A 20,766-nucleotide genomic window follows, 5' to 3' on the forward strand; every position below is an offset into this window, starting at 1 on the left:
AACTCTACTTAAATTTATTGGCTTATTATAAAGAATGCAAATATAAATGAACAGCCAGACGAAGAGGTACATAGGGCAAGGTAAGTGGGAAGGGGTGTGGAGTTTTCATGCCCTCTCCAGGCACCTCAACTCGTCCATCAACCTGGGAGCTCTCTGAACCCCATCTTTCAGGGATTCTTAGGGATGATACATCACATAGGCATGCTCGCTTATTAACTCAATCTCCAGCCTGTCTCTCCTCCTGGTGGACTGGGTGGGTGTGGGGAGTGGGGCTGAAAATTCTGAGCTGCTAATCATCACATGGTCTTTCTGGTGACCAAGTCCCATTCTAAAGCTCCCATTCTGAAGTTCAGGAGCCCGAGAGTCGCCTCGTTAAAGCAAAAGATGCTCTATCACTTGGGAAACCCCAAGGGATTTAGGAGCTCTGTTAGGAACCAGAGTCAAAGTCTAAATAGTACAACAAAAGATGCTCCTAGAACCCCGATCACTCTGGAAATTACAACTTTTAGGAGCTCTCTGTCATGAACCTGGAACAGAAACCAGAAATATATTTCTTATTAGTCACAGCACGAAAGAGAAGAAGGTATGTCCCTTCTTCATCTAATCTCCATCTTGCTGCCTTGAAGGAAGCTGTGGTTGAAAGCCACTTTGGATCATGCAGAAAGGGGCATCATGTTAAGCACAGTACAATGCAGAAGCTACCTGGGTTCCTGGATGATGTCATGGAAAGCATCTATGTCTGGACTATCAGATAAACAAATAATCTAACTTATTTAAGCCACATCTAGTGCTACAGTCTAATAATACAGAAGTGTAGGAGTTAAAGGTACAGGCCAATTAAGAAAGAATCTTCTGCATTATGAGCAGAAGAAAGTCACATATGCAAAAATACAGAGTTGAAAGAGAATAAAGGGATCCATGGGGATTGATCCATGGTAATGTGACAGGAGGTGAGACTGGAGAGTCAGGGAGCACCTGGATCACACTGGACCTTATATTCCTTATACTAGGACTTTTTTCTTGCCAGCAGTGGGATGCTACTAAAGAGTTCAAATAGTTAAATAATATCAGATTTACATTTAAAGATAACACTAGGGTTGTATGAAGTATTGTTTTGGTGGGGGTGGAGAGGAGAGGAGGAGGTAGGAGGAGGTAGGTGACATGGGGGAGAAGTTGGAGGAAAGGCAAAGACGACTGGACCCAGGGAGCCCAGTTATGAGGACAATGGATCCCAGTGATATCTGACACAGTATCACAGACTGTCCCCCACTTAGGTAACAGTAATGGATATGGAAGGTATGCCATCAAGGTTTCTTGTTTGAGTTACCGGATCACAGCACCTTTACCATGATAGAAAACACAGAAAGAAAAGGAAATTTATTTAGGGAAAATGAGTTGAACCTGGGGTGTCAATGGGCCAGCAGGTAGGGCTACCCAATAAAAAGCTTGCCCTTAAGGCTGGAGCTCAGGTGAGATGCAGGGCTGATATTCACATAAGTCATTACTGAAGAGTGGTGTCTGAAATCATGGGAAGGCATGGCATTTTGTTGTACTCGGAGGGCACTGAGATATATGACCAACTGTATTCAGGTAAACCTGTACTAGCAAATGGAAAAAGTGTACCATCTCCTTTCCATGTTTATTGTGAATCAAGAGATTTTTTATTAAGTCTACATTCTAGAGGATAGAGACAGCTGGGCAAAGTCTCAAAATAGAAAAATGCTAGAAGAAAATGGGCCCTTATGAGAAACAATTCTCAGCTTAGACCACAGAATGCTCCTAAAAAAATTCCTGATTGGACCCAACCTTAAGTATGCATGCAGGGCCCATGAGCATACATGACACCTGCAAAAGCCATTCATGTCTTCCACTGTAATATGAAATGTCTCCCTGCACTGGGATTTTGCACCAAAAACAGACATGAAATGAATCCAAGTCCAACATTCAGGGTGGTTTGGACCAAAATGTACTACAGAGAACATTCAGATGTAGCTTTCAAGGTCCCTGGTGCAATACTTTGTTTTAAATAGAAGTAGGCGTTGACACCACTGTGAAAGATTTGCCAGTGGCTCCAGTTATCACAGGGCAGAAAAAGCCAAGTAATTATTTTCTCCCCAATTATGGCTAATTCTCTGCAAGTTAATTCTTGGCTTTTCTAAAATGGGACCAGAAAATTAGCTCTTCACATGCAAAACTGAAGATACAGGACCCAGCAACAGCTTATGGCCTGGGGTTTATTCCTTATTACTTCTTAAAGTGTGAGGAGGGGGCAGGAAGTGGTGTTTTGACTTAGGCACCATTTAGCCAAGTGGAGGGAAAAATCTCCCTTCAGCTCTGAAACAGGATCATGTAGCTATAAAATTTATTGGACACAATTGAAGCAAGGGTGTTGGGTGAAAAGAATCAAAGAAAGAACTATGGGCTGAGTTCAGAAGGGTGTAACGAAATCTGCACCTGTTGTCACTCACTTATTACTCCAGATCTCCCAGGCAGCTTAGATTTAAACCAGACAGTCCTGAGGCCCAGCCTAGCCAATACTGGCCTATTTATTAGCACAGAGTAAAATATGTGTGTCACGTGTGAGTCGTGTGTCTGTACGTATACATGCATATGTGCACACCTGTGTATGCAAGGATGCATATGCATGTATGCTGGAAATAAACTGAGAGACAAGGAGCCTGGAGGGGAATGAGACTGAAGAGTTGTATGTGTGTTGGGGGAGTGGGGAGACAGCAAACTTAGCCAGTAAATTACTTCAGCCTAGAAAATGCAACTTCCAGATTCCCTGATATTTGCCGTTTGAGGGTTATATTTTCATGTCGGTTTTGATCAAATCCCCAGAATAGTTTTCACAAAAGAAAAGCAATAGCACCAAATGAATTGAGTTGATTTGAAAGAAACTTACCCAAGGAAAAAAATCAAGAGGGAAAACTCTTTCTATAAAGAAATATCCCACTTGTCCTCTGAAGATCTGTTTCCACATGCACTTTAAATCTCCTCATGTATATTTATTATTTTTTAACCTCTACGTTTCTAAGATAGGAAAAAAAAAAAAAAACAGAATGATTGAAATTAACTTTACTAGGGCCACCAAGAGATTTACTTTGCTGAACATCAGCTCCCAGTCATCTATTAGCATATCACTTCTCTTTAATCTTTTACATTCAGTGCAGCCATACATGTGATTGTCTTGTACTTCAGTTTGCATGAAAGTGAAGAAAGCTATCTGCCACATGGGCGTGGTCACAATGAGTGGCCTGCTACTTGTCATATTTGCTGAGCAAGCCTAGACCAGAGAAAGTCCCAGCCAGAGAAAGGTACACAGAAAGAATGGTAAGGTTTCCTCCTTTTTCACTCTAGTGGGAAAGGGCCAGGATTTTCACCAAGTTCTGGACAACAGAACAGACATAAGTGAGCGGGATCCTCATGCCACCTTTCGCATTCAAAAGCACCTCTGATGCTGCCATGTAGTCCACTTGGCACTCACTTGTACCAAAACCAAAAGGTGCCATCATAGACTTCGGAGGTGGGCAGTCCTCAGCTCAATTCCCAGCCACATGACCTTGGGGCAACATAATATGAATGTGTACTGAGTGCTACTGACATCTCGGGCACTATAGGATGCGTTATTTGGATTATTTCATTTAAACTTTTAAAAGCTATGACCCCATTTCTCAAATAAGATAACCGAGACTTAGAGAGTTAGACAAACCACCCCAAGGTCATGTGCACCTTTCTCAAATAAGATATGCTCAAAAGAACTGGGCAAGTAGGTGTTAATGAATCTCTCAATCACCTTTCTGATTTCTGTGTACTTATAGGCAAAGCCATACACACTGGCATCTAATTATTGTACCGAGATATTTTCCAACTGGGTAGTAGCATAGGGTGGCAGTTCAGTGCTTGGGTTCTGGAGGCAGACAGACCCCGGTATGAATTCCAGCTCCTATTAGCTGAGTCACCTTGGGCAAGTCATTTAATCACTATGAGCCTGAGTTTCCCTATCCATAAAGATGGGGGTTAAGTGATATAATATAAACATGGTAAACTCTCAACAAAAGTCTGGTTGTATGTTCCTCACTATTGTTAATCGATCCCTGAGTAATTATTAAGACTAGAAAATGTTTCATGATCCCTCTAGAATCACTTGCAGGACACCTGGAATCATAAAATCACAGAGGCAGAAATGACCATCAAGTCTCATGATAGCAGGCAGATGTGCCACTGTCATGCACTTGGCAAACATCAATAGTTGACTGCTCTTTCTCACTTAGCTGAGATTGGCTTCCCAGCCATCCTCCATACTGTAATCTGGACAGCAACTTCCAATCAGTAAGACGGAGAGCTAATCTATCTGCTGTCCTCAATCCAGTCCCACCATCCTACATAAGAGATGAGGAAGCAGAAGGTCACTGGAGTTAAGTGACTGGCTAAAGGTCCCCTATCTAGTAAGTGACAACCCTGGCCCCTGAACATAGACCACCTAACTCCTCATGCAGTGTTACTTCCATCTCCGACTCTGCCTCTCCAAGCTACCGACACATTTTCCAGGAAATGATGGAAGGTACTCTGATTGCCTCATCTTCTTCCTCAAGGCCGCACAGAAGGGTTGCTGCACTCAGCAGATTATGTGCCACTTAATTCAGACAAGCCCCCTTCTGTGACAGGTACAGAAGAAGGCAGGGGGGGAAGCATCTCTCAAATGTTTTGATTGAAGACAGAGACTATAGATGTTCTGGCCAACTCTGGTTCTCAGGAGTATGAGCAAAAAGAAGTTCCCCCAGTCCAGAGAGCCTGGACTGAAATTTAAGCTACAGCAATGTGAGTCATTTCAGCTGAGGAGGGGATGGCAAGGTAACCAACTCTTACCTCGGCCATCTCGTGTCTCATTCGGTGATGAGTAAAGCAGTAGCTATGCAGTTAGTGTCACCAAGAGATCAGTCGCCGCCCGAGGCCATCTGTTTCTGTCAGGCAGGCAGATTCCCAGCATGCACTGGTTCCAACTGGATTTTTGTGGGGGGGGAGGCAGCAAGGGCCCCAGCTGCTGTCACCAGACAGGGAGGCGCCTTCTCTTCACCTCCGTCCTGGGTGCCCGCTATGGACCTGAGTTCCCAGCTGTCTTTGTGGCTAGAGTCTTTCCTTGCCTGACTCAGAATATTAAATGTGCCCTCTTTCCAAAGGGAGAATTGAAAACCTTTTTTGTGTGTTTGTTGATTCATAACTGTGATAGGAAGAGGTGGGTGAGGTAGAAAGTCAGGCTTATCCTGTTTGCAGGTGGCACAATCAGTTGAAAGATTTTTATGTCCCTCAAGTCCCCAACATGCTTGGCCTCTGAAAAAGGTTCCAAAACAAAATAATAATCATGATCATAATAACCAAAGCTGTATAAGCATTGCCTGGACTGGCTGACAGAAATGCAGGCAACTATAGTTTGTTTTTTTTGTTTTTTGTTTTTTTTTCAATGTTAATCTCATCCAAAGCAACTTAGATTGCCACAACCATCTCATCCATCCATTCAACAAATATTTACTGCAACCAACTAAGGTTCTAGACACAGTTTTAGGCACTGGGGAGCAAGCAGGCAGGTCCCTGACTTTTGGAGCAAAAGTAAACAAGTAAACAAAAGCAAAAGTAAACAAGTAAAAAAGTAAACAAGTGCCAAGAGGACATAAACATATTAAAGTAGGGGAGGCCTGTGAGTTAGAAATTCAGGGATGGCCTCTCCAATGGAGGAACTTCTGAGGTGAGACCAGGCTGGATAAGAATGACAAACACACTATCACTTTTTGAAATTAAAACATATTGTGAAATTTATTTTTCAGTCCTGAATTACTGGTATTTTTGAGGGTGAAATATTGTTATTCCAGACATCAGTCGGCAACTTCACTTATCCTCCCTGACTCTTCCCAACTCAATTCCTTCCTCCTTCCCCTCCCCTGACTCCCCTTCCCACCCTGGATACTCTAATGACAAGGCTTCCAGGACGCTCTATGCCATGGAGCTCCGCAATTCCTCTGCCCCAACACATTTCTGCTGGGGAAAGGGAGGAATTCAACCCCAGAAGAGCCATTTCTTCTGGACTAGAAAGGAGAGAAGTCAAAATTATGGGAACTGGGAGCTGCTGACTAAAAGCAGAACTGCCCAGAGGTGGTGGTGCTGGAAGCTCAGGTAGAATGGGGTGGGAGGTAGACGTGATAAACGCCCTTCACCCTCCTCCATGCAGGAGATACGAGCTCTAAGGGTAATCCAAGACAGAGGGAATTGATTTAAAATGCAGTACTCCAGTGGTGCCCAGAGAACAGTTTGGTATCACGTTCCTAAATTTTCATATTTGAAACTTATTCAATTTCGAAAATTTTAAAAATTATGAACTGTAAACACTCTTAAAAACCACATTCCTTGGAATTATGTGGAATAAACACTGAAAAACCAATTCCATTATTTGGCTCCAGTACCACCACAGGATAAGGAATCAGCTGATTTTCTGAAAAATGAAAAGAGCCAGAGGAAAAGAATGTCAGTCAAAGGGAACATTAAATTCAAAGAACCTAAGTCAGAAAAGAACATGACATGTTCAAGGAAACCAAAAGAGGCAGAGGTGGCTGGAAAACAGTGGGAAAAGGAGAGATGGTGCGTAACGAAGTAGAAGAATTAGACAGAGGCAAGAATCATGACCATGAATGAGAGCTCTAATTCCAATATCTACAGGAACACAGGCATAAGGCAGTGCCTGCAGAAGGAAAGCCAGGCAATGTGGTTTGTCACTGAAAGAGTAGCTCTAATTTTTCTACCAAAACAGAAAGCTCATTTCCCTTTCCCTCCCCTACTCATTATGCTCCCCCTGCCAGAAAAGCCTTCCCTTCACAAGTATAATGGTAAAGGCAAGATCTATATATCAGACAATTTGGGGGCAAATATCCACTTCCAATTTTCCAAGGTTAAAAAAGTACAGGAATGTGATAGATATGCCCAAAACACATTTAAAAGGCCACAAAAATACTGGAATCTATTCTAATTGTTCTGTGCCAATGTAATAATCACACAAATTCAATCAAATTTTGCTATGTCATCCAAATAATCCATGTTTCCCAGGTATTTCAGACACACTATACCTATATATCAGCTTTTACTTACCATTTATTGAGAGCCTAATGTATGCTACATGCTTTATATATGATATCGCTTTTATTGCTCACAAGCGTATTCTAAGGGAAGTAATATTGATCTCATTTTATGGTCAAGGAAACTGAAACTCAGAGATCTCAAGATCACATAGCGGATAAGGGAAAGAGTCCAAATTTGATTCTAGATGTCTTTGGTCTGAAACCCATGTTCTTTCCAATACAGCAAGAGCCTTTCTGAAATTGTGACTCTCTGAAGAGTAAAGCTCACAACCACTTTTACTGCTTCTTCAATGCCTACGTCCTTCACAACTGGCTTATGTGTGAAGCCCTCCTTGACCACTTCAACCCACACAAATCATGCCTTCATTTGACTCTAAACAGCACTGAATGGTGCCTACCATCCATTTATTCGTTGAACAAACATATCTTGAACACTTACTGTATGCCAGGTGTGGAAACATAATCGTCAAGACAAAGTCCCTGTCCTCAGGGAGCTCACAGTGCAAGGGGGAGACCAATAATCAACACATGAAAAAATAAAGCATTACCAGCACGAAACAAGCTGGAACTCAATTGCATATTTTCTTGGTTTTCTTTTTTTTTTTTTTTTTTTTTTTAAAGAGATGGAGTCTCGCGCTGTCGCCACACTAGAGTGCAATGGCCCAATCTCAGCTCACTGCAACCTCTGCCTCCCAGGTTCAAGAGATTTTCCTGCCTTGGCTTCCCGAGTAGCTGGGATTACAGGTATGTGCCACCACGTCCAGATAATTTTTGTATTTTTAGTAGAGACGGGGTTTCACCATGTTGAGCAGGACAGTTTCAACCTCTTGACCTCGTGATTCGCCTGCCTCGGCCTCCCAAAGTGCTGGGATTACAGGTGTGAGCCACCGTGCCTGGTCTTATTCTTTATATGTATTAATTCTACTTCTCAAATGGGCTGTGAAGCTGCCATGTGCAAGCACTCTGGCGGCACCTGTATTTGCTATGGCATTTAGAATGGTACTGAAGACACACAAGTTCCTCACGTATCTTCATACATTGATTATTAGCATCTTTTCAGATCTTGGCCTATCATGGTAATCATCTTTATTTGCCTATTCATTTAAGTCCTTCAGTTACTGCACACTGACCGTGAGTGTCCTATGTAGTAAGTACTGTGAATGATTTAAAAACAACATGTTGCCTCCCCTTGGAGGGCACCATAGCCTAGAGAGGGAGGCAGGCAGATGTCTGTGAATATGTGAGACAAGGTGGTAGAGTTGTGCAAAGGAAAAAACTGCTGAAAGGCTTCATGAAGGTGTAGGATTTATTTATTTATTTATTTATTTATTTATCTTTTTTTTTTTTTTTGAGATGGAGTCTCGCACTGTTGCCCAGGCTGGAGCGCAGTGGCGCGATCTCAGCTCACTGCAAGCTCCACCTTCCAGGTTCACGCCATTCTCCTGCCTCAGTCTCCCAAGTCGCTGGGACTACAGGCACCCACCACCATGCCAGGATAAGTTTTTGTATTTTTAGTAGAGACGGGGTTTCACCGTGTTAGCCAGGATGGTCTCGATCTCCTGACCTCATGATCCGCCCGCCTCAGCCTCCCAAAGTGCTGGCATTACAGGCGTGAGCCACCGCGCCTGACCAGGGGTAGGATTTAAAGAATGCATAGGACTTTGCCAGGCAGGTCAAAGAAGGAAGGAAACTCCAGCTGGAGAAACAGAGAGAGATGAAAGTACCCGGCTTCCAAGGCATCTTTGGTGAGCCATGGTTGTGTGACCTGCCTGAAGCTGGGTGGAGTGGGAGATGCATATAGAGAAACAGGGACAGACCAGGAAGAGTATTCAGTGCTATGCTTAGGGACTCAGCTTTTTTTCCTAAAGAACTGCGGAGTCACTGAAGGGGTTTAATATTGGAGGATCATAATCAGACCTGTATTTTGAAAGAGGATCCCCCTGAGAAAAGTGGGCTGGAAAGCACAGGACAGGCTGCATGTGGGAAGACCAGTATGGAGGATGTTGTAATTTACCAGGTGAGTGGCAGTGAGGGCCTGGAATCTACTGCTGGGACTTTTCCTCTGCATCCAACATTTTGATCTTCACAGTATCAGAGAAATCTGACATGCTGAATGGTGTCCCCATTGGCACAAAATTTCAACATTCTCAGGTCTGTTACAAGGTGCCAAAGGAAAAAAAATCAGATATGGGCAAACCACCTAGGAGAGGCTTCTGTGCTTCAGCTGCCACACTCCTTTGCCAAATAGTTTCCCAAAGATCATACCAGGTGTTCTGAGCAGAGACAAAGGCTTTTGGTGGAACCTTTACCCAGTATTGGACAGAGAAAAACAAACTTGCCGGTACAATCCAGTAAAGGAAGCTCTGGCAGCCTGCCCAATCAGTGCAGTTTCCTGATCTCTAAACAGATTTCCCCTCCTGCTACACAAACCTCCGGAGCCAAGAAAGAACTGAGAAATAGTTCGGAAAGTCTGCCTGGCACAATAGTATCCAAACACCCCTGCTGCCACGTGTTTACTATGTGACTTTAGGAAAAACACTAAACTTCTCTGGGCTTTAATTTTATTGAATACAAAATTGGATAATAATCATTGCATGCCAAGGCTAAAATTAAAGAAGAACATATAAATTATGAGTCAAGTTTACTATAATAGTAGGCATTCAATAAATACCAGTTGCCTTTCCTTTTCCTGTCTTTCCTTTTAGTATTTGCCATTTATTAACATTTACCTACTGCTTATATAATAACTGCTATATGGAAAGTCTTATTCATAAGTAAGCAATCTTTTTTTGTTTGTTTGTTTGTTTGTTTGTTTTTTGAGACAGGGTCTCACTGTCACCCAAATCGGAGTGCAGCCCATGATCACAGCTCACTGCAGCCTCAACCTCCTGGGCTCAAGCAGTCCTCCTACCTCAGCCTCCTCAGTAGCTGGGACTAAAGGCACAGGCCACCTCACCTGGCTAATTTTCCAGTTTTTTAGTAGAGATCGGTTTCTCCATGTTGCCCAGGATGGTCTCAAACTCCTGGGCTCAAGCAATCCACCCGATTCGGCCTCCCAAAGAAGATGGGACTACTGGCGTGAATCACCGCGCCCAGCCCAGCAAGTCATCTTAAATAACAATTAAAAACAATAACACCAACAAAAAAACTTGCCACATCCATTTTTTACAAGGTAGGACTCTATGGAAATACAACCTCAATCTGCTCCTGAGCAAACTGAATCTATTAAAAGTCATTGAACCTGGTAAATCACCAAACTATTGGCACATAAGAATCATGTAGAAACCTGATACAAATACAGATATTTAGATTCTATTTCTACCCAGAACCACTGAATCAGAATTCCCAGAGGGTTATCCAAGTATCGTCACTACATTTTTTAAGAATTAAACTTAAAATCTCTCCAGGTGATTCTTGCCATCAATGACTTACTTTCTGAGGCTAGTTTGGGATCCAGTGATCCAATCTCTTTTTCTACACAGGCAATGATTAAATCAGACCAATATCACAGCACACTCTCAAAGCCAAGAGCTGACTCCAAATCATAGTAACAAAGTAAGGGTGGGATCCCAGTATCTCCTTTAAAAATCCAGACTAATAATAAAAGGAAGAGTCCTTAACTTCAACCCAAATCCTTCAGATTCTCATCGTGGCAACGTTTTTAAAAAAACAGACCGCAGTGGCTGCCTGTGGGGTGGTAGTCTAGTCAAGTGTGACCTCAGTCCAGGAAGGCTACTCAGAGGTCAAGGCATGCCCTAAACATCTAAAATACCCATCTGGGTCCCTAGGAAGTGCCAGGCCGTTGTATTGCCAAGACAATATATCTCAAGTATACCTGCCAACCTGATATAAAACATGCATCCTCTTCTTGTCAGCCCAAATGAAGGCCAGAAAAAGAGAAGAGAAGGGAAGACAGGCTGGGGAGAAAGGAGGGGAAGGAGGAGGGGAGGGAAAGAAAGAAGGAAAAGTGAGGGAAGGAAAAAGGGACAGAGGGAGGGAGGGAAGAGTTTTAACTATACCACACCCTGATTCTTTTTAAACAAATTCCAGGCTTTTTGTTAATTTTTCTGTAAATATTTCAGCATGTATCTATAAAAGGAGATAATATCATAATTAAAAAGGAATAATTCCTTAATATCATCATATAGCCATTCTGTATTGATATGCCTATGTTTTACTTTTCTTAACAGTTGTTTTTTGAATGAGGGGTTCAAATAAGAGTGACACACCACGAGCGCTCCATGTGTCTCCTGTCTCTTTTTGTTACAGGTATCCTCTCTAACACTCTTCTTTTCCCCTTGGTAACTTTTGTTAATCAAATAAACCGGTCCACCTAAGTGGCTTTTTCTGCCAGAGTGTATTCTTCATCAGAAAGGGATCTCCTCGCTCTAAGAAAAGACTTGGGAAACTTTTTTTTTTTTTTAAATTAATGATTGTAAGACAACACTGGATTTTTCAAAAACAGTTTTTCTGGTAAGTGTAAAGCATTATCAGAAACATGTCCTAAAATAGCAATGGGCAAAAATACCCCCAAAAAATACTTATGTCCAAAGCTTCTTGGTGGCTGGGCATTTAGGGATGAATTTGAGCCTCTTTGTGATTACTGGGATCACCCATTTCTGTTAGTGTCATCAAAGAGAAAAAAAAATTCAAAAGGATCTTTCTAGACTTCAGAGATTTCAGAAATATAATATTTTGATCATTTCAGGGTAGAAGAATTAGAAACATATGGAATACATTTCCCTTAATTGACACCAGGGTACAAGCACTTGGAAAAATACATTTGGGGAAGTCTTGAACCCTACAAGCTTGAAAAATAATTTGACAAATTCTGTGAACTCCAAATGCCCTGGAGTCAGTCTCTACTCTTTAAGTACACTGGACTCACAAAATGGATGAGGTTCCCTCATGCCTCTCATCATACCTCCCCAAAACAATGTCAAAGACTGAGATCCAAGGACAAATACAGCCTCTGCCTTTTGGGTACCAGCAGGCAAGGTAATAGAGCCCTGCTTTCACAATACCTGGGAAGTACAGACCCACCTCCCTGGAAATCATGACTTCACTAACGTGGGCCTTGTCAAAGGGTCAGTTTCTTCTAATGTTATCACCTCTGTCTGTCCCGCCATTGGAAATATTCCTACTTCCCTCTGGACATAGATCCAGCCACCCAAAATCAGATTCAGGAGACATTGTCTGGTGCTCCACAGCATTTGGAGTCAGAATGTGCAGAGAGAGAGAAGCTACACACACGAGATGTTCATTTATTTCCACTTAGGGGTAAGGTACAATTCTGCCTTGTGAAGGCCCCAAAGCTGCTGCTTATAACAAATTTACATTTCATAATTTCAGGAACTGGTGAGGATTCCACTAGTGAACGAGCCAAGATGCTTTCTTGAAGAACATGGTCACAGAATGAAAACTGTCAAATCACTACACATTATCTCATTTTGAATTAAACTTCAGAAGATTCTGAACTAATAGGCTTACAAATGGAAAAGCCAACTTATCAACAGCTTAGTAGCATTTACCGTAGAGTTCTTATTTGCAAAATTGGCTTTGAAAATACGCTGTGTACTCAAAGGCTAGGATTAACATGTTGAAAAAAATCCATTGACACAAAATTTGCATGTGTGATTTTCTAAGCCCACATGGATAATTCATCTTCACTGACAGCAGACACTCTCAGGCAAACCTCCATATTATGCTTAACTCTGGACCTAAAACCATCAATTAGTAGGTCATCAAGAATCCTTTTCTCCTCTTAGGGCCTTTTAGAACTGAGCCATGGAGAATAACTTTACTACCCCATTTAGAAGTCAACTCTTCCAAGGCCACAGCGAGTCCCCGTACAACTCCAATCTCATAACTTTCTGAGAGTCACAGATGTTCTCAGATGAATACTTGGTGCCAGTTCTCTAGGTTTCCAGGGTGATTCCCCAGGGATATAAAAAGAGCATATCCAAGTCCCACTCTTCATAACTCATTTAAATCAATACTGCTTTTTACCCAGCTCCTAGTGAGTAGGTTAGTCAGGATAAGAATTATCAGCTTGGTGGTCTACATCTCTACGGAAGCAATTAGCAAGATAATTACCAGATCTTTATTTGAATACAAAATACAAAGCTATAACTTGTATCACAGTCGTTGGTATACTGTAAACAGCCTATTATCCGTCATGATTAGGAGACAGGTAAATTTATTAACAGAATTTCGTTATAAAACTGCTTTTGTTCAGGCTCCTCAATAGTTTAACTGGTCTTTTTTACCTCTGGCCTCATTTCCTCCAATATTCTTTTCACAATGCCGCCAGAGGGTTGTCTAAAAAGCCATAATCATATAATGTCCTATGTAAAAATATTTGATGGCTTCTTGCCACTTAGAGGATTCTGAAAAACCACCACTGTCACTAGCACCACAACCACCACCAACCAGAACAAAACAACTTTGATATGCATCGCAGACCCTTTATAATCTGGTTCCAGTCTCTCTTCCTAGCCTTCTCTACAGCCATAGCCCCTACAGCCAATTTCCAGCCATACCAAACATCTTACCATTCCCTGTATTTCAGTATGCCAGGCCCCTTTCGGCTTCCATACTTTTCTATGTATTGTCCCTAAGAAACTCTGGCCTGTAGCCCAAATGTGCCTGCGGCCACTTTTTGTAAATAAAGTTCCATTAGAACACAGCCATGTCCATTCATTTATGGCCAGTCTTGGGCTCGTTTTTCACTACAAGGACAAAGTTGTGTGAAAGGAAAATAAAATCTTTGGACCCCAAACTCACTATGTTAAAGAGAAAAGTTAAGCTTGGGAACTGAGTCATGCCAAAAAAAAAACATAACAAAACAAAAAAAAAGCTATTTTTTCTGCTTTTTTGCCATCCTTTTGTTCTCAAATGGGTTGCTGTAACTTCACATGCTTCCCTTATCTTATGTAAAATGTAGATTTACTGAGCATAATTGCTCAGTAAAGTGGACTTTCCCCCACTCCTCTTTTCACATGTAAACTGTGGATTCAGTGAGCACTAATCAAAGCCTCACAAGAATGTAACCACTTGCCTCGTCGCCTATGCCCCTCACACTTTTTTTCTTTTTTTTCTTTCCTCCTTCCCTTCCTGCTCACTCTTTCCCTTTTAAATCCTGAAGTCGTCACAACCGTCTTTGGACAAAACACCAGTCATGGATCCTAATGTAACTTGTGTTTATTTTCTCGGGTGCTTCCACAACCTTGACAAAATAAACCTCTCTAAATCGATTGAGATCTGTCTCAGACACTTTTTGGTTACAGTTCAATAGTTGAAACAGATATCATATAGTTAGCAAAGCCAAAATATTTACTATCTGACCCTTTACAAAAAACACCTGCCAAACCCTGATCTCGAATTTTGCCCTCCCACTCACCGCCTGCCCCACATCTTCCCTTGGTAAAGTCTGATGCATCTTTAGGAGATATACACTGAGTCTGCATATCCTCCTTTTCTGAGACCAGGACACCTTAGTCTTTCTGGAGTATAGATCCTTCCTTAGCTTAACAAAACCTCAATTTTATTTAGAGAAGTCATATGCCCAGTTATAAGTGATCAATCATGGTGGTTCACCAGTGCTGTCCAACAGAAGTTTCTGCAATCATGGAAATTATCTTTATCTGAAACTGTCCAATAACGTAGCCACTATCCACACACAGCCAACTGAGCACTTGAAATGTGGCCAGTATGACTGAGGAACTTCTATTTTACTTAATGTTAATTAATTTAAACTTAAGTACCTATTATAATTCCATAATAAAAGACAATACAATTTTACAATGGGCAAATGATCTGAACAGATATTTCTGCAAAGAATATACTCAAATGGAAAACGGACACATTAAATATTCTCAACATTAGTAGTCATTATATAAAAGCAAACCAAAACCACAATGAGATACCACTTCACCCCTACTAAGATGGCCATAACAAAAACAAACAAACAAAAATAACAAGCGCTGGCAAGGATGTGGAGAAACTGGAATCCTTACGCGTTCCTACCAGGATGTACAAAATGCGCAGCCACTTTGGAAAACAGTTTGACATTTCCTCAAAGGGTTAAACACAGCGTTACCATAAAACACAACAATTCCACTCCTTCTAATAGGCTCAAGAGAATTAAAGAAAAATCAAAACTATGTTGGTATAAAAACTGGTACATCAATCAGTGTTCACAGCGCCATTAGTCACAGTAACTAAAAAGGGAAACAACCTAAATGTCCATCAACAGATGAATGGATAAACAAAATAGGATACATCCATGCAAGAGAGTATTATCAGTTAAAACAGGAACTGATAAAAAATTACTGGTACATACTACAACACAGATGAACCCTGAAAAAATTTTGCCAAGTGAAAGAAGCCAAAAAAATGTCCAGGAAAATCCATAGAGAAAGAAAGTAAGCTAGTGGTTGCCAATGGCTAGGTGTAGAGGGGTATGAGCAGCTACTGCAATGGATATGAGATTTCTTTCGAGGGTGAAGAAAATGTTTTAGAATCGGATACTGGGGTATGGTTGCATAATCCTGTGAATATACTAGAAATACTATACTGTATACATAAAATAGTGAATTTTAGGGTATATGAATTATATCTCTCTAAAAAACTTTAAATAGCCATATAGTTGGTAACTATCATATTAGAATAGGCAGGTTTAAGCCAACTATGATCATCTCATTTTCTACTTTCCCTGCTTCTTGTTGCTAAGAGCGGCCATGGGACTTAATTCCAGCCAATAAGACCTAGTAGGAAGAGAAGGTTCCTGGGAAACGTTTTGCTTGTCTCATTTAAAAAACAAAACAAAAAATCCCAACATGCTCTTCTCACCAATTCTTCCAGCATCAAAGGAGAATGTAATGTCTAGAGATGCAGAAATTATCCTACAACCATGACGCAGCTAGCATGAGGGAAAAGTCCAGCGAATTAAAGATATGCTGAATGTGACATGGGCAAATCATCTTTGTACTTGTAATTTAGGGGTGTGAGAGTGGGAAATCAAGACTATTTGTGTTTTAGCCACTGTAAAATGGATATATGGTGAAATAATTTAATATAGTATATGTAAGGCATTCATAACAGTTCCTGGTGCATAACTGTTAAATAAGTTAGGTATGATTATTGTCATTATAAATCACTCTCAAACTTTTTTTCACTATCACCCCCACTAAAGACCCTTTCCAGACAGTCTTTTCCTTTTCCCTGCCACTGTGAAATTTCAATACCACAGACAGATTGTGTATCTATTTATGCTGTTACATAAGGATGGGCTTTAGAAGGCCACAAATGATTGCAATAGTTAAGATTTTCTCATCCCCCAAGAACCAATTTTTGCTCCCTTGCACACTGCAACTGATTTAAATAAAAGCTTTTTTGCATTGTCACTGCAGCTGAAAGCATTCCTGATTCATTCTCTTCTCCACTGTAACTAATTGATTTAAATAAGACCTGTCATGGTTGTACAGACCCTACCCTACTGGCCACACAACAGATTCCCCTGGGAATGCGCACTTGATCAAAGCTGAGATCACTGTAATATACCTCCCCATGGGTATAGTTGGTTCAATAAGGGATGTAGGTAGACTTGACCCAAATGAAACTAATTAGAATTCTTTCCTAGGGCTTTGAAAGGAGAAAGGGGAAAACACAGTCAGTTGCTCTCTGTTATAGAACCTACGGTGTGTGAGCTTGAGAACTCCCTGTAGCCATGTAGTAAGAGCTGGGCAACATGAATAAAGGCAGCATTTACAAGACAATGCTAGAGACAAAACAAAGCTGGTGACCTGGAGATGAATAAAATGCAGTCCTGGACCTAGAGGAGACCACAGTCTAGTGGAGGAGGTGACTGCAAAACAGTGTGATAACTGCTAGGGGCAGCCCAGGAGCTGCAGGAGCTCAGAGGAGAAGCATCTGAAGGACCAAAGGCTTCCTGGCAATAGGACACTAGACCTGAACCCATGGGCACATCGTAAGAAATGACATACATGTTCACTCTAGTCTGTCCACAGTCAAGTCAGCTATGCTGCAGCTGCGAATTCACATACCAAACTAACCCAGAGAAGACAATATTAGCCAACAGTAATAATTTGAAGGCAGTACTAACATATTTCTAAACAGCACTTATGGATGTCTGTTTTTCTGATGACAGAAAATCTGGAATACATAAAAATAAAATGAAGAAAAAAAAATCAACATTTGTTGTGAAATCACAACACACTTATATCCGTTTTATATAGGCAAACAACTTTATTGAGGTATATTGCTCACATTTTAATAAAGCTTCTTTCAGCCTTTTCCAAATCTGCAAAAAGCACTTAAGTATTTTCATTTTTGATCTTCCCAAAGCTTTTTGAGATAGGCATTGCCCTTGTCCCCACCAGACGGCAAAAAATAGGTGCCTGCTGACCTTAGAGCTGGGGGTTACTCAGTTAGTGAGTGGGGCAGATGTGATCCTGTCCCAGACTCACTGACTCCAAAGCACAGCCACTACCACCACCACCTCACTCCTCCACAAATATCTGACCACAAGAACCAACCACACAGAAAGAATGCCCAGATGTCCCAGACCTCTTCCATGTGCTCTTCAAATTCAATCTCTAACCTGCTCCACCCTGCCTTCTGAGCCAGGATGCTGATGGGTGTGGAGCACACCAGAGGGCCCTCCTGCCTCTGGCCTTCAGCCAGGTTCAGCTAATGAAGGACACAGAGGGGTATCAGTGGACTAGGAGAAAAGTGTGGGATGGCTGCAGCTCTCCACCAAAGGTCACAAAGGTAAGCACCTCCACAAAACAATCTCTCCAGGGCCTGCTCATAGCCCCTCCCCTTGTTCCTTAGGCCCAGAGAGAGTACCAGCCCCACTTTAGATAGCCAAGCATCTTGCACTACCCATGTGGTTTCCCTGCACTTGTCCACTCTTCTCGGATTACCCCATTTAAATGCGCCACCTGTTTCATGCAGGATCCATGGCCGATACACTGACAAACAGAAGGGACACAGGTGTCCCAGAGGGTTCTGGATGAACTCCAGAGGGTCCTCTCTCACCTTTTAATGCAGCTTCCAGAAGGAGAAGATAAAGAGCAGCTATCCTTATGTGAAGATGAAGATTAAGTGCACTATCCATCCCCTTCCTCGAAGTCCTGCCTGATCTAGATACCCTGAATGAACACACATTTCCAGGTAACAAGAACCTGGATAAAGCACTATTTGTGGTGAGGACTTAAAGATGGAATACAGTATGCCAGGTCACCACGAATCAACCTTTCCTTGCCACTTGCACCCCCAGTCCTCTTTCTGGGCCTTCAAAAGCTGGATTTCCTGCACAAACAGAATAGAGCAAATTAATTACGGCACAGGGAAGGTAAAGGCTGTCAACCTGAAGCTTCATTTTCCCTTAACTAGTACAAACAAATGTCAAAACAGTCATGACAAGAAGAATTCAACATATTTTAATACAGTTATTCTAATAATTTTCTACTTTCCAGTAGATTTTTCTACCCAGCTCCATGCAGGAGAAGGGTTCAGCACTGCCAAATCTGTTTTTTGGGTTTGTTTTGAGATGAAGTGAAGTCTCACTCTGTTGCCTAGGCTGGAGCACAGTGGTGCAATCTCAGCTTGCTACAACTTCCACATCCCAGGTTCAAGCAATTCTCATGCCTCAGCCTCCCAAAGAGATGGGACTACAGGCATGTGCCACCACACCCAGCTAATTTTTATATTTTTAGTAGAGACGGGGTTTCACCATGTTGCCCAGACTGCTCTCAAACTCCTAGCCTCAAGCAATCCACACACCTCAGCCCCTCAAAGTGCTGAGATTACAGGCATGTGTCTGGCCCCAAATCTGGAAAGCTGCAAGTCTGGGTTTTTTTATGTTCGGTACCTAAATGAATTTCTTAAAAACTAAATAAATAAGCATGAAGTAGCTGAAACAATATGCATTTATGAGCAGAACTTGCTGACTGCCACTGTTATTTATGCACTGAGAATCTCTAAGCATTCATCACAGTACTCTGTGAATGGTTATACTCCTGTCTCACCCACAAATGGGACAATGTCTTAAGGTCAGGTCATTGTCACTTATTCACTGGCTCTTTCATTTATTTATTTTAATTCATGTAGCATTTTTCTTCTTTCTCCCATGTACTCATCCATTCATCCATCCAACTCATCAATAAATAGACTTAAATCCCTACAAGCACTTTGCTGAGAATACAAAGTAAACAAACACAATCCTGCCCTCAGAGTGCTCCCAGTCCAAGGAGAAGAGATACAGGTGAACAATTCTAAGATGTACACTGACATGACTATTATAAGTGAATACTGTGCTCAAAGCACAGCACACCAACAATAGAAAAAGCACTTAAAATGTCCCTGGGGGAGGAGAGCTGCTTTACATGAGATCTGAGCTAAGGATAGAAATCTGCCAGCTTGATAAGTCAGAGAGGGCATTCCAGGTCAAAGAAACAATCTGTGCAAATGCATGGATGTTGGAAGAAAGGTGGCACAATCTGAAGAATCATAGGAATGCAGTTCTAGTGTGACACAGAAAATGAGGGCTCTTGCACTTCCTCTTTCCTGTGAATAGATCAGTATTCTCTCAGTTTATTTCTTCTTGCTGACCCCTTATCAGTTCAAATGTCACCTCCTCAGAGTGTACGTGGTAACCATCCCAATGCCAGGCCCCACGTGGCCCACTCTCTGCCCTCTCCCTGTTGCATTTTGTTAAAAGCACTTATTCAGCTGAATTGGTTTTATTTAGTTATTTCTGCTCCCCCAAATATAATAACCTCTATAAGATCAAGGTTTTTGTCTACCTGTACACAATGTCTCACACAGGGAAAGTCTCAATAAATAAGGTGTACACGAATGAATGAATGAATTGGAATGAATGAATGAAAATGTGATAGTGTGAAAGTTAAGAGATTATAGAGAAGGAGTGGTAAACACTGCACATCTTTGCCTGGGTCCCCGAGACAGCAGACCCAAGCAAGAGGGTTTATGTACTACTACTGCATCAGGTAGTGCAATCTTAGGGAGAAGGAGAGGACTGATAGACAAAGGGAATAAAACAAATAAAAAGGAGGGGGAGGCAAGATGAAGTTGTGGTATCAAGGTGGCCCCACTAGAAGTGACTCGTTCTCTATCCCATAGGACCACCCTCAACCTCTCCATACCCCAAGTCACATGAACTGTATCTCAGAACCATCCATGATAAAGAGAAAGGCATTAATTCTCTATCCAGGTTGTATATGTCTGGGCAGAGAGTGAGATCCAGAAGTAGCATCCACAAGGAAACCCCATGGAACCTTGTGGGGTGCCCCATGGAAAAGCATGCAGCATGAGGTGAGCTTATACTGTAGGAAGTTTTTCAGAGTCTACGCCAACTTGGTCACAGCAGCTGGAACAAGAGATGGTACAATTTCCCTTTACTATCCTCCTGAGAAGATCTGATATGGGGCACAAGAGATGTCTGATATGCAGTAATAGAAGAATTAAAATATCCACTGCTTTAGCAATGACCTAAGTGACAGAAGCATCAGTGCACTGGGGAGAGTGGAAATCATATTATAGTGCATGAAGGAGTGACTGAGAGGAATGGATGCAGGACAGCAAGAGGAGGCTT

General features: G+C 41.8%; 1 protein-coding gene across 30 annotated transcripts in view; it reads right to left on the reverse strand.

Moving 5' to 3' along the window:
* Window positions 1-20,766, reverse strand: part of FGGY (FGGY carbohydrate kinase domain containing) — a 486,889-nt gene that overhangs the window by 318,249 nt on the left and 147,874 nt on the right. The window contains exon 1 of one of the 30 annotated variants that reach the window (XM_015140820.3): window positions 4,870-5,105. The exons of the other annotated variants lie outside the window; for them this stretch is intronic. The gene's annotated coding sequence lies outside the window, so the exon portion shown is untranslated. Of the gene's footprint in view, window positions 1-4,869; window positions 5,106-20,766 lie in introns of those variants that run through there. 30 annotated transcript variants of the gene reach the window in all.

Source organism: Macaca mulatta, chromosome 1 (genome assembly GCF_049350105.2).
Source record: "Macaca mulatta isolate MMU2019108-1 chromosome 1, T2T-MMU8v2.0, whole genome shotgun sequence".
Taxonomy (NCBI): Eukaryota; Metazoa; Chordata; class Mammalia; order Primates; family Cercopithecidae; genus Macaca; species Macaca mulatta.